Here is a 13896-nt window from a genome sequence, read left to right as displayed (position 1 = left end):
TAAATCAACAAGTACAAGTCATATTACTGTCCACTGTCCAATTATCAATATTACCATTCATTTTCATGTGATGAGTGAACTAGTATGTGACGGAGATACTAACAAGTGATAATCACGGAAATAACACATTTGGCGACAAGCCCACATAACAGCTGACAAAACCAACCTAATTGGAATTCACCTCCACTTCATGCCCGAAGGCCTATCATGCTATCCTTGTCACTTTCTACAACTACATACGATTCTCTAATCAGAGTCTAACTAAAGTAGACCGTAACCTACCTCAATGCCGAGCGGATGCCACGAACAATCAAGCTAATGCCTTTCCTTTGCGTGGAGCCTCTGAACGATTAAAATCTATAAAATATGTGATCTACGTTAGAATACGAATCTAAGGACACCCATATTTCTATATTTATATTCGAAGCCCAAAAACACACCCGAAAAGTGATCTTGGGCTCACAGAGGCAAAATTGGAATTTTGTTGAAAAAATAATTTCACCCATAATCCAAGGGTCATATATTTTAAAGAAATATCAATTTCGTCCATAAATGGACTCTCAAATCATTAATTCTCATTTCTTAGAGCTATGACTCGAAACCTTTAATTACCCCAAAATCTTAACTTCGGATAAAAATCTAACTTTCCATAATTCAAAGACCATGAATTTGAAGGTGTTCCTATAATCCAATACAGCTAACATTCAATTTCATAGACTCAATATATAAAGATTGAAATTGGAACATGATAAACATAAAAAGAAATTCAAAACTAGAAGCAAAATTCGGACAGTGATGTTCAATCAAAATAAAAACGTACAGGGTCGTTTAACCCTACATCAATTCTGTCATTACTGCCCAACAATGATTGGTTAATCATTAGTCCTCAATCATTTTGTTATCATTATCTTTTCATCATAACTTAACCATGATGGTAAATAAGAACACCTATTAAGGAATATGTAAGCGTTCCTACAGCACACGTAATTAACAATGAAAATTTCCAAGGCTTAATACTTATACTAATCATTATGTGAATCCTCACTTTAATTCCAAAGGTCCAATAGTTAGCATTCATAATTACCTTCCAATCATTCTTCATCTTATTACTCACTCATTGTCTACATACATTGTTATAACTTCACACCAAAATCTCTATAATGAAGATTAGAATTAATACCTAATGCCTGTTGAACCTTGATAATTCGATATCTTCCTAGCTTCTTATGTTGCCACTGAAACCCGAAATTCCCAGCACGTGTTCCTTCTCTCAATCACCTAATGTTTTGTGAACTAGAAGAAATCCCTAGGGCAACTTATATGTAGGAGATATAAGGTGGGCTTGGCCCAATAGCTTATCGCAATATTGACCCATTTCACTAATTCACTTAACTGCTTTGCATACTATAAAATATAGTCATTCTGTCAAATACTTTATTTACCAACTTGTATCTTATATAGGTGTAAATAAAATTCCTTTGAATAAACTATTCACACATAGTAAATAGATAAATTATAAAATTTACCCGTCAATTATATAACCGTACCACATATTCCCGCAAGTCAAGAATATCTTTTAAAACTACGAAAAGGGTATCTTAGCGAAAACGAGTTCAATATGCTGAATGACCAAACGGGTCGTTACACTTAAGGGTTCTAAACGCATACCTTGACCAATTTCGCTGCAATAGCATTCAACATTTCTTGGAACGAAAAATTACTTATCTACATTTTTTAATAGAGGAAAATAGTAAAATAAATGACTTTTCAATATTTAATGAATGTTGGTTTGTTGCATTTTCATAGTCAAATTGGCAGCATTTCATAATAAGGTCATACCGAATTTTAGTTCATAGTTATTTCAACACTAATAGTGACTTGATTCGTTATGTTATTAATAAATAATGATTTGACATTGCATTCACAAGAAATAGCAATACTGAGCTCAACAAAAAATAATACAAAATTAAGCAACATGAACAAAAATAAAACAACAAAAATTAATCATTCACTCAAATTATTCCACTCTTCAATATATAATGTCCAACGGGAACCAAATACCGTGTGTGTGTATATATATATATACCATAACAAAAATAAAAAGAAGAAAAATAATTAGAAAAAGAAGAAAAAATACACTCCAGGCCAAATACCGTATGTATATAGCCAAAATATAACAAATTTATAGGAAAAATAAAGCACTTTAGATACCAAAACAAAAAGAAAAAGAAGAAAAAAATACACTCTAGGCTAAATATCATATGTATATAGCCAATAAATAACACTTTATTTACAAGAAAAATAAAAAAAGACTTTCAGATGCCAAAACAAAAAGAAAAAAGAAAAAAGGAAATGAGTACACCCTAGGCCCACCGTATGCATACACAATAAGTAAACAAAAAGAAAAAGAAGAAAAAAGGAAATACACCCTAGGCCCACCGTATGCATACACAATAAGTGAACAAAAAAAAAAAAAAAAAAAAATACACCCTAGGCCTACCTTATTTATACACAATACAGCTAATGTAAAAATAATAATAATAAAAAAAGATACATTAAAAAAATGAAAAAGAGCATGGGAAACATAACCCATGATTAGCCTATATGAGAGAGTGTCTCATTTTATCAGGAAGGGCAGTGATGTAAAAGCACATGATAATAAAATAATAAAAGGCAAAGATTCCCCAAGATTCCTTATGAAATGACTAATATACCCCCATTTTTGACAGTTTTGCCCAAAAGTGGTGTCACGACCCAACCCGCCATGACCGACACCCATCTAAATCCTAATGGGTGAACCAACATACATACCACCTAATCCATTCAATACGATTTTTATATAAATCAAGCTAAACAATTAGTACTCATTTAACAACAAAAGAACAAGTAAATCATGCTATAAATACTGTAGTAAGTGCCGAAGTTCTAACTATTACAATCCCCGAAATCCGAAAGTCATCGTACAGGACTCTAAGCCAAAACAAGTCTAAGAACTGAAATCTGCCTAATAAATATCCATAATGTCCAGAATAAGAAAAAACTTCATAAGTAGAAGATCTTCTGGCGGCCTGGCATGGGAAGAAGCTCACCCCAAAATCTATCAGCAATTATCCTCCACGCTAGATGTGAGGACGAGTAGCGGTCTCTATATCAAAATCTGCACTCAAAGAATGCAGCAAGGTAGTATCAGTACAAACACTATGTACCTGTTATATCCCGTAATTTTATACATCGAGTTATTCGCAAAAGAATCGACTCAAATTAAAGACGAGATCATTTTCGGGCACGAAGTAGAAATCTTTAATTTCCGATTTCTATTAGAACATGAATTGCTTATAAATTTTACTTAGTGTATAAATATTAAGGGAGATTAGGGATTAATTAACCATGATTAGATTATTAAGTGGGGATTAAAAAATTAATTATTCACTAATTAGGCACTAGTGGTCGTGTGGGCCCCCCAAGACATGTGGCCAAATTTGATTGGCTCAAGCCATGAGTGGGACATGTGTCCAACTAGTAGGCATGATATTTAAGTTAAATTGATGACTAAGGAACTCATTTATCATCTTTCAAACTTGAGAAACTTAGAGATAGAGAGAGGAGCTCTCAAACCTAAAGAGAGAGAAGGTCACGGCCGCCACTGTTCACGGAGGCTACTGTTCACGCCGTCACTGTTCACGGGCGGCGTCACTGTTCACGGGCACTGTTCACGGCCAGCCCATTTTTTCCCCCTTCTACAAAATTAATTGGAGAGATTTGAAGATCAAGAGGAGGAAAAAGATGGAGCTCATGGTAGCCATGGCAACTCACGGCCATGACTTTCTTGAAGATATTTCATGGTGAAAAATTAGAGCTTGTCTCTAAGGTAAGATTTAATTCTTTTCTACATGTTTTGGAGGTAGTTTAGACTTGTATAGCTTGGTAGATGTGTGTTGAATACAAACGGGTTATGTATGTTGATGTTGAATTATAAATTGAGCCGTGTAAGGGGGGTTTTTTGAGTAAGAATGAGGAATTGATTTTAGTAGCATTATGTAGGAATTAAATGGTTAAATTTAAAGTTGTGTTGTTTTATGGACATATTGCTATCCTTGCTAAATTGAAAGGATTGAGGGTATGATTATGTTCATATGATTACTGTTGTTGTTATCATGGGTTATGTGATGAGAATGAAGGAATTTAATGGTTAGAAACTTTATAGAGGTCGTGTGAGTGTGTGAAGAGGAGTGTGGCCGTGAGCCATAGTAATGAAAGAGAATGGTGAATTAAAATTTATTTAGCTTGTTAGAGGTGTCGTTGTGACATTGATGACGTAGATAAAGGGTTAACGAGTTGAGTTGGTGTTGAAATTGGTTGTATGTTGTTATGAGAAATTATGTGATTTTTATATAATTTTTATGTAATTATGAAAGTAAGATGCTAAATGTGAACTATGGTTGTTATTAATGAATTTGGAAGAAAACAATGCAATTTGGTAGTTTCGTTGCAATTGTAGAAGTTTCAAATGGAATATGGAAATGGGCGGAATGGTTCGAATCCTTGGATATTGTTTAAAATGTTATTGAAATATGTTTGGGTAATCTTGAGTTAGTTAATGAATATGGAAAAATGTTGATATTAGTTGGATGGTGTGAAGTTAGAATGGAAGAGTTACATTATGTGGAAAGGAAGGGAAAATTTTTGGATTGTTGGAAATGTTGTATGAATTGCTTAGAATGTCTTTAAGTATTGTTGGTATGGATTCGGGTTAGTATTTAGATATATAAGCATCGATGTTGGCTTGAAGGTAAGTCGTCGAGTTGAATTTATGAAAGTTGTTGAATGATGTAAAAGAGAGTTACTATTATTATTTTGCCTTTCGAATTGGTTATCAATGTTACTAGGTTGGTTATTGTGGTTGTTGTTGTTGATTTTGAGCGAGATAAATTCTCGGGATGGCCTATTTACAGGGGAAGTGCTGCCGAATTTTCTGTAGAATTTAATGATTAGTTTGGAATGAATGGCTTAAGTGCCCTTAGCTAATGATTTGTATTCGTTGGCGTAATTGTAGACCTTGGGGAGCCCGAGGCGTAGATTTGGATTAGCTTTAGATTGGCTATCTTGGAAGTGCGTTCGAGGTATGTAAAGCGCAACCCTTCTTTCTTTTGGCATGCCTTAGTTTTCAATAGGCTAGATTATAAGCCTTGAGGAAATTTCTAAGATACGAAATCCGAGCATGTTATGAGCCTTATAAATATTCCTTGGCACTCTTATGTATGATTTGATGAAATATGAACCATTATGTCTTTGAAATAATTGCTTTCCGAACTTTGCATAAAAAGGTTTCACTTTAAAGAATTTCAAAATTTGTGAACGCCATATCTTTCACCGAAAGGCTCGGATTGCTTTAATATTTTTGTAGAAGTTTATATGGCATATAATGAGTATATTTTCCATAGGCGGGCTCGACTCGGGTCAATACCCGTCTGTGGGTCCCGCGACTTTCGTTTATGTAATTCGGACGACTTTTGAAAGAATTTGGTATGATTATCATTTCGAATTTCAAGTATGGTCATTTACTTATATTTGAGTCTATGATAATGATTTTATGCATATGGTTACTCATGACTCTGCTCGTGCGTTTTGTTATATCTTTCGCCGGTTCCCGGGCCGGTTCTGTTATCGTGCGCATTTTGATATACTCCGGAGTTATGCTGTGTTTATGGTTCACCGAGCTACTCGCAAAAGAGGGTCGGGTTCCACATATATTTGGTGTTATGCTGTGTATGGCGTTATGTTGTGATGTGATATGTGACGGGGATACGGAGATTTGAAACATTCTGGTGTTATGCTGTGTTATGGCGCCATCGACGGGCGGGCGACCATATTCTTCTGTACCCTACGCATGACTTAGATATTTTTGAAAGTAAACAAATTTTGATATGTTGGATTTATACTTATGTTCTGTACTACTATTTCGTTTATGCCTCAGATTTGTTTCTGTATTTTCTGCTTTGCATACTCAGTACATATTTCGTACTGACCCCCTTTCTTCGGGGGGTTGCGTTTCATGCCCGCAGGTACAGACGCACAGTTTGGTGATCCACCAGTTTAGGACACCCTCTTCTGCTGTTTGGAGTGCTCCTCTTGTTCCGGAGCCTACATTTTGGTATATATACTTGTTTGATGCATATGTATATATTTGTTCAAGGGTACGGCGGGGCCCTGTTCCGTCATATATCCGTTTGGTCTGTTTAGAGGTCTGTAGACGTATTTGTGGGTGTGTGTGCCTGCTTCTGTACAGATGTGTGTATATGTCCCTATTCGCTATGGCAGCCTTGTCGGCGTGCATTTGTATATGTGTTTTGGGACGTTGTGCCATTTGATAGCCTTGTCGGCTTTTGATACATTTGACAGCCTTGCCGGCTTTTTGATATATGTGCATATGTTCGGCGATATATATTCCGCCACCTCTTCTGATTCTGATATGATGTTTTGTACGCGTAATCGCGCAATATAATATTCGTTCTCAACTCTGTTTAAAAATGATGAATATGAAATCCGTGTTAAGCCTTGCTATGATGATTTAGTTTGTATGTCCGTTTGGGTGCCCAAGTAGGGCGCCAGTCGCGGCCCACGGGCCTGGGTCGTGACAGAAGTGGTATCAGAGCGGTTTGTCCTTGGGGTGTCTACAGACTGTGTCTAGTAGAGTCTTGTTTATCGGTGTGTTGTGCACCGCATCGATAAACAGGAGGCTACAGGACATTTAGGGTGTTTCCTTTCTTTGAATCTTAGATCATGCGATAGAGCCAGCCGTAGGAAATGAATCTCTTTCTAGTAACCTTAAATTTCAGCTGGAGGACAGTATCGACGTAAGAAAGTGACCGATGATGTTCGAAGCTATACCGTACACAGGTAAGAGATGGTATGAAAAATGTATGTCGGGGAAGCTATTTGAAGTATGATGGAAATATACAGTTGAAGATTGAAAAGAAAAATAAACAGGAAAGTGTCACCAGTGCCGTTTGAGTTGGGCATGTGAGGTAAGTCTCGACATCTGTATACTTTTATTTGCAATTGTTAGCCCCGTGTGGCTATGATACGATATGATATGATATATGTATACGTATATGTGTTGGCCCTGTGAGGCATGGTTGGTATTCCCTGTGTACAGGTCTTGGATAGTAAGAAATACAGAGGAACCACTGCCCAAATTTTGCCAGAAATATAAAGAGAGAAAATGAGATATAAGTTCTTAACATGTTTTGAAAGTCGATACCGATAGGGTAAATCTATTATGTTCGATTAAAGTTAAGAGATACCCTCCATGGCATTCGTAAGAAGCATTATCCTTGATTGGGAAATTTTATTCCGAGAAAGCATATATGAGTAGCAAATTCGTAATTTATTTAAATGGATCAGAATATGTTCCAACCACATGTTGCTTCAGAAAAGCTTATGTGAAAGGTAAAAATGTCCAACGATTAAGTTTCGATTCATTTGAAGAATACTAAATGTATAACAGGCAGTTGGGAATTGAATGGTTCGCTTACGACTCAAAAGAAATATATATATATGTATAAATATGGAGGTAATTATGTGAATTAAGTACCAAAGGATTTCGCGATGTTCGTCGGATTTTAGTGTTCTTTTGCTGGTGGTTGGAGAATGCCGTACAGAAATATTTTATCAGTCTTCATCGACTAATTGGAGATGGAATTTGTGGGATGAAAACTTAAATTTGTGGGCTGTTTAAAATTATATATGGATATGCATGAGGAGAAAAATATTGAGGATCACGGTGACTATATAGTCAGAAAAGTAAAAGAATTCTCTCTAGATCGGGGTGGGACCCGCTACGAGAACGTTTTGAAAATATGTAAGACCCCGATTTGCCTTAAATTACGTGATAAAGGTCGCGTGGGCTGAGGCGTATTAGATTAGTGAAAAAGAAGAAAGAGCAACGCAGCTCCAGAATTGGAATGAGTTTGAACAGATGATTGAAGACGCTTTGTAAAAGAAATGACCTAGGAAGCTGAGGAGCAGATGAAGAAAAAGTATCCTCACCTATTTCCGGTACCTACAGATAATCCAAATCCTTTGTTTGACTATGTTGATTTGTGAAAGACGTGTATGTGTGGCTATAAAAGAAAACTCCCCCGAATTGTTAGTGAGACCCGTGGAATTAATCTAACATTCGAGGACGAATGTTCTTAAGGGGGGGAGGATGTTATATCCCGTAATTTTATACGTCGAGTTATTCGCAAAAGAATCGACTCAAGTTAAAGACGAGATCATTTTCGGGCACGAAGTAGAAATCTTTAATTTCCGATTTCTATTAGAACATGAATTGCTTATAAATTTTACTTAGTGTATAAATATTAAGGGAGATTAGGGATTAATTAACCATGATTAGATTATTAAGTGGGGATTAAAAAATTAATTATTCACTAATTAGGCACTAGTGGTCGTGTGGGCCCCCCAAGACATGTGGCCAAATTTAATTGGCTCAAGCCATGAGTGGGACATGTGTCCAACTAGTAGGCATGATATTTAAGTCAAATTGATGACTAAGGAACTCATTTATCATCTTTCAAACTTGAGAAACTTAGAGATAGAGAGAAGAGCTCTCAAACCTAAAGAGAGAGAAGGTCACGGCCGCACTGTTCACGGCGGCTACTGTTCATGCCGCCACTATTCACGCCGTCACTGTTCACGGGCGGCCCATTTTTGCCCCCTTCTACACAATTAATTGGAGAGATTTGAAGATCAAGAGGAGGAAAAAGATGGAGCTCATGGTAGCCATGGCAACTCACGACCATGGCTTTCTTGAAGACATTTCATGGTGAAAAATTAGAGCTTGTCTCTAAGGTAAGATTTAATTCTTTTCTACATGTTTTGGAGGTAGTTTAGACTTGTATAGCTTGGTAGATGTGTGTTGAATACAAACGGGTTATGTATGTTGATGTTGAATTATAAATTGAGCCGTGTAAGGGGGTTTTTTGAGTAAGAATGAGGAATTGATTTTAGTAGCATTATGTAGGAATTAAATGGTTAAATTTAAAGTTGTGTTGTTTTATGGACATATTGCTATCCTTGCTAAATTGAAAGGATTGAGGGTATGATTATGTTCATATGATTACTGTTGTTGTTATCATGGGTTATGTGATGAGAATGAAGTAATTTAATGGTTAGAAACTTTATAGAGGTCGTGTGAGTGTGTGAAGAGGAGTGTGGCCGTGAGCCATAGTAATGAAAGAGAATGGTGAATTAAAATTTATTTAGCTTGTTAGAGGTGTCGTTGTGACATTGATGACGTAGATAAAGGGTTAACGAGTTGAGTTGGTGTTGAAATTGGTTGTATGTTGTTATGAGAAATTATGTGATTTTTATATAATTTTTATGCAATTATGAAAGTAAGATGCTAAATGTGAACTATGGTTGTTATTAATGAATTTGGAAGAAAACAATGCAATTTGGTAGTTTCGTTGCAATTGTAGAAGTTTCGAATGGAATATGAAAATGGGCGGAATGGTTCGAATCCTTGGATATTGTTTAAAATGTTATTGAAATATGTTTGGGTAATCTTGAGTTAGTTAATGAATATGGAAAAATGTTGATATTAGTTGGATGGTGTGAAGTTAGAATGAAAGAGTTACATTATGTGGAAAGGAAGGGAAAATTTTTGGATTGTTGGAAATGTTGTATGAATTGCTTAGAATGTCTTTAAGTATTGTTGGTATGGATTCGGGTTAGTATTTAGATATATAAGCATCGATGTTGGCTTGAAGGTAAGTCGTCGAGTTGAATTTATGAAAGTTGTTGAATGATGTAAAATAGAGTTACTATTATTATTTTGCCTTTCGAATTGGTTATCAATGTTACTAGGTTGGTTATTGTGGTTGTTGTTGTTGATTTTGAGCGAGATAAATTCTCGGGATGGCCTATTTACAGGGGAAGTGCTGCCGAATTTTCTGTAGAATTTAATGATTAGTTTGGAATGAATGGCTTAAGTGCCCTTAGCTAATGATTGGTATTCGTTGGCGTAATTGTAGACCTTGGGGAGCCCGAGGCGTAGATTTGGATTAGCTTTAGATTGGCTATCTTGGAAGTGCGTTCGAGGTATGTAAAGCGCAACCCTTCTTTCTTTTGGCATGCCTTAGTTTTCAATAGGCTAGATTATAAGCCTTGAGGAAAATTCTAAGATACGAAATCCGAGCATGTTATAAGCCTTATAAATATTCCTTGGCACTCTTATGTATGATTTGATGAAATATGAACAATTATGTCTTTGAAATAATCGCTTTCCGAACTTTGCATAAAAAGGTTTCACTTTAAAGAATTTTGAAATTTGTGAACGCCATATCTTTCACCGAAAGGCTCGGATTGCTTCAATATTTTTGTAGAAGTTTATATGGCATATAATGAGTATATTTTCCATAGGCGGGCCCGACTCGGGTCAATACCCGTCCGTGGGTCCCGCGACTTTCCTTTATGTAATTCGGACGACTTTTGAAATAATTTGGTATGATTATCATTTCGAATTTCAGGTATGGTCATTTACTTATATTTGAGTCTATGATAATGATTTTATGCATATGGTTACTCATGACTCTGCTCGTGCGTTTTGTTATATCTTTCGCCGGTTCCCGGGCCGGTTATGTTATTGTGCGCATTTTGATATACTCCGGAGTTATGATGTGTTTATGGTTCACCGAGCTACTCGCAAAAGAGGGTCGGGTTCCACATATATTTGGTGTTATGCTGTGTATGGCGTTATGTTGTGATGTGATATGTGACGGGGATACGGAGATTTGAAACATTCTGGTGTTATGCTTTGTTATGGCGCCATCGACGGGCGGGTGACCATATTCTTCTGTACCCTACGCATGACTTACATATTTTTGAAAGTAAACAAATTTTGATATGTTGGATTTATACTTATGTTCGGTACTACTATTTCGTTTATGCGTCAGATTTGTTTCTGTATTTTCTGCTTTGCATACTCAGTACATATTTCGTACTGACCCCCTTTCTTCGGGGGGCTGCGTTTCATGCCCGCAGGTACAGACGCACAGTTTGGTGATCCACCAGTTTAGGACACCCTCTTCTGCTGTTTGGAGGGCTCCTCTTGTTCCGGAGCCTACATTTTGGTACTTGTTTGATGCATATGTATATATTTGTTCAGGGGTACGGCGGGGCCCTGTTCCGTCATATGATCCGTTTGGTCTGTTTAGAGGTCTGTAGACGTATTTGTGGGTGTGTGTGCCTGCTTCTGTACAGATGTGTGTATATGTCCCTATTCGCTATGGCAGCCTTGTCGGCGTGCATTTGTATATGTGTTTTGGGCCGTTGTGCCATTTGATAGCCTTGTCGGCTTTTGATACATTTGACAGCCTTGCCGACTTTTTGATATATGTGCATATGTTCGGCGATGTATATTCCGCCGCCTCTTCTGATTCTGATATGATGTTTTGTACGCGCAATCGCGCAATATAATATTCGTTCTCAACTCTGTTTAAAAATGATGAATATGAAATCCGTGTTAAGCCTTGCTATGATGATTTAGTTTGTATGTCCGTTTGGGTGCCCAAGTAGGGCGCCAGTCGCGGCCCACGGGGCTGGGTCGTGACAGTACCGGTAAGCATCATAGGCCGACTAAGATTAGTATCATGCATATCTTTTGAAATCAATATAATAGACAAGCCAGTCAATCATACACGAATATAAATACATCACAACAAATCAACCACAAACAATCACAAATAATTCATCAAATTGCCAAGAATCACAAACATGTCAACCACAACGGAAATAAATTTACCACTATAACCCCACTCACTGTACACACATGCTATCTGATGTCATAGCTCAGTAGTCATGACCTGCAGGGGACCCATGGTGTTCATGTACCACTCGTTTCGGAACACTCCTCGGACCTGAGCACAACCTCCGCTCCGAAATGAACCTCGGACGCGGGATATAACAATAAACTTCTCATTTTTGGAACTATCCTCGGACCACGAGCCCATAATCTAGGCCACATGTGTGCCTTGTCATACCTTTTATAGAACAATGTTTCTTACCTTCTCAATATCCATATTCACCTCGTCATTTCACCTTATAATACCCTCGAGAAAGCTATATTAACTTCTCATCACAATACATCCACTGCAGATTAAATCACACAGGAATAATAGGATGAAACCTACACAACACTCAATCATAAGCACATAAGAGCTTAACCACACAATATCATGTAATGAATAATAGACATGCTTTCTCCTAATGAAATCACACGACATAGACTCAACTAACCAAAGTCTAACTTAAGTAAACCGTAACCTACCTCAGAGTAGAGCTGGAACAATGCCTGTCACTATGCTACAACCTTTCCTTTCCTTAAAGCTTCAATATGTTCGCGGTCTAAAAATAGAAGGCTTAATGAATCACATTGCTCAATTTGCAAATACCAAGGCAAGAAATGTCCTTCCCTCTCCCCATTCTAAGGGTGGATGATTTTCTAGGTGATAAACAACCTATCAAATCCCCTAATATTCATAAACCATCAATTTCTACCACATTCCATCCAACATTCCCATTACAAACAGTTTTCTATGACAAAGACACCATTTTTATAGAACCTTAGGTCTCAATCACTTAGTTTACTATTCTAATTGTTCAATTTATGACAAATAGCAACTAATCAATCCATTTAAAAGATAAATACGCGTTAGTAATACCCACCCATCAAGTTTAGAAGTTTTATTGATATTCTAGGGTTACTACTTCACTTTCACCATTAAAGACTCAAGAAGATGTTTACAACAACAGAGGTAATGGGATGGTAGAACGGAAAGCAAAGAGACTTACCTCTCAAGGTTAACTTGCCCTAGCTTAGAAATCCTCTCTAGGTGCTTGTTGGGAAGTGTGTTGGTGTGTTATGAATGAAAATATAAAACTAAGGCATTAAAACACGGATACTGCTTTCCCGTCGATCGCTGCGGCGGTCACTACGCTGCTGCAGCGGTCCCGCTATAGCGGCCAAGCCACCGCTATAGCGATCCTCTAATAAATCCGCTCACCGCTATAGCGGTCACCACCCCTCTATAACGGCATCGCCGTAGCGGGCAAAGTCCTGCTACAGCGGCCCCAAGAGAAAATGGTGGACGGCTGGGAGCGGTCAGCCCACATCTACAACAGTACCGCTGTAGCGGTACTCTCACCGTCGCAACGTTGCATTTTGGGCAGTAGCTCAATTTTCTGTCTAGTTGTTCCCCTATCACCCCACATTTCACCCAAGGCCTCAAAAACACAACACGAAACATGCATACATACCAAAAGATGCCCTACGAATCCATCCACAACCTTGGAATTCCCAATGGAGTCCTAAATTCCCATAATGACCGAAAAGGGTCTTTACAAGTGGTTTTGCTAAATAGATATTTCCTAATAGCAATCATTTTGCAGAACCTTTTCAACCTGTTTTGATCTTTCTTGGCTTTTCATATCTGTTTACACTTTCTATAGATTGCAGAGTAAATGACAGTTTTAACTTTATTGTGGGATCCGTGTAATTCTGTATATGCGCAATCGAAGTTCTCAATCTTCTCCTTAGTCCTTACCTTAGAGGTGGTTATACTAAAACATATACTAAAATATGTACAACCTCATATTCATTATTTCTAATTCACCATGCAGTTCTTAAATGTTTAATACTTTATTATGCAGTTCAGATATGATTTTATGTATAATTTAAAGTTTCGTGAATTTTTCGCTTATGATAGAATTTACCATTTATAATAATATTGAAAAATATATTCTCTTGTTGTTCGGCTGCATTATGTTGAGTAAAAGAGTTTGAGAAAGAAATGGAGGTAATGACTTTAAAGATCCATGTTGTGTTTCAAAATG

This window comes from Lycium barbarum, chromosome 12 (genome assembly GCF_019175385.1).
Source record: "Lycium barbarum isolate Lr01 chromosome 12, ASM1917538v2, whole genome shotgun sequence".
In the NCBI taxonomy this organism is placed as follows: Eukaryota; Viridiplantae; Streptophyta; class Magnoliopsida; order Solanales; family Solanaceae; genus Lycium; species Lycium barbarum.
This window is presented reverse-complemented; position numbering follows the sequence as displayed.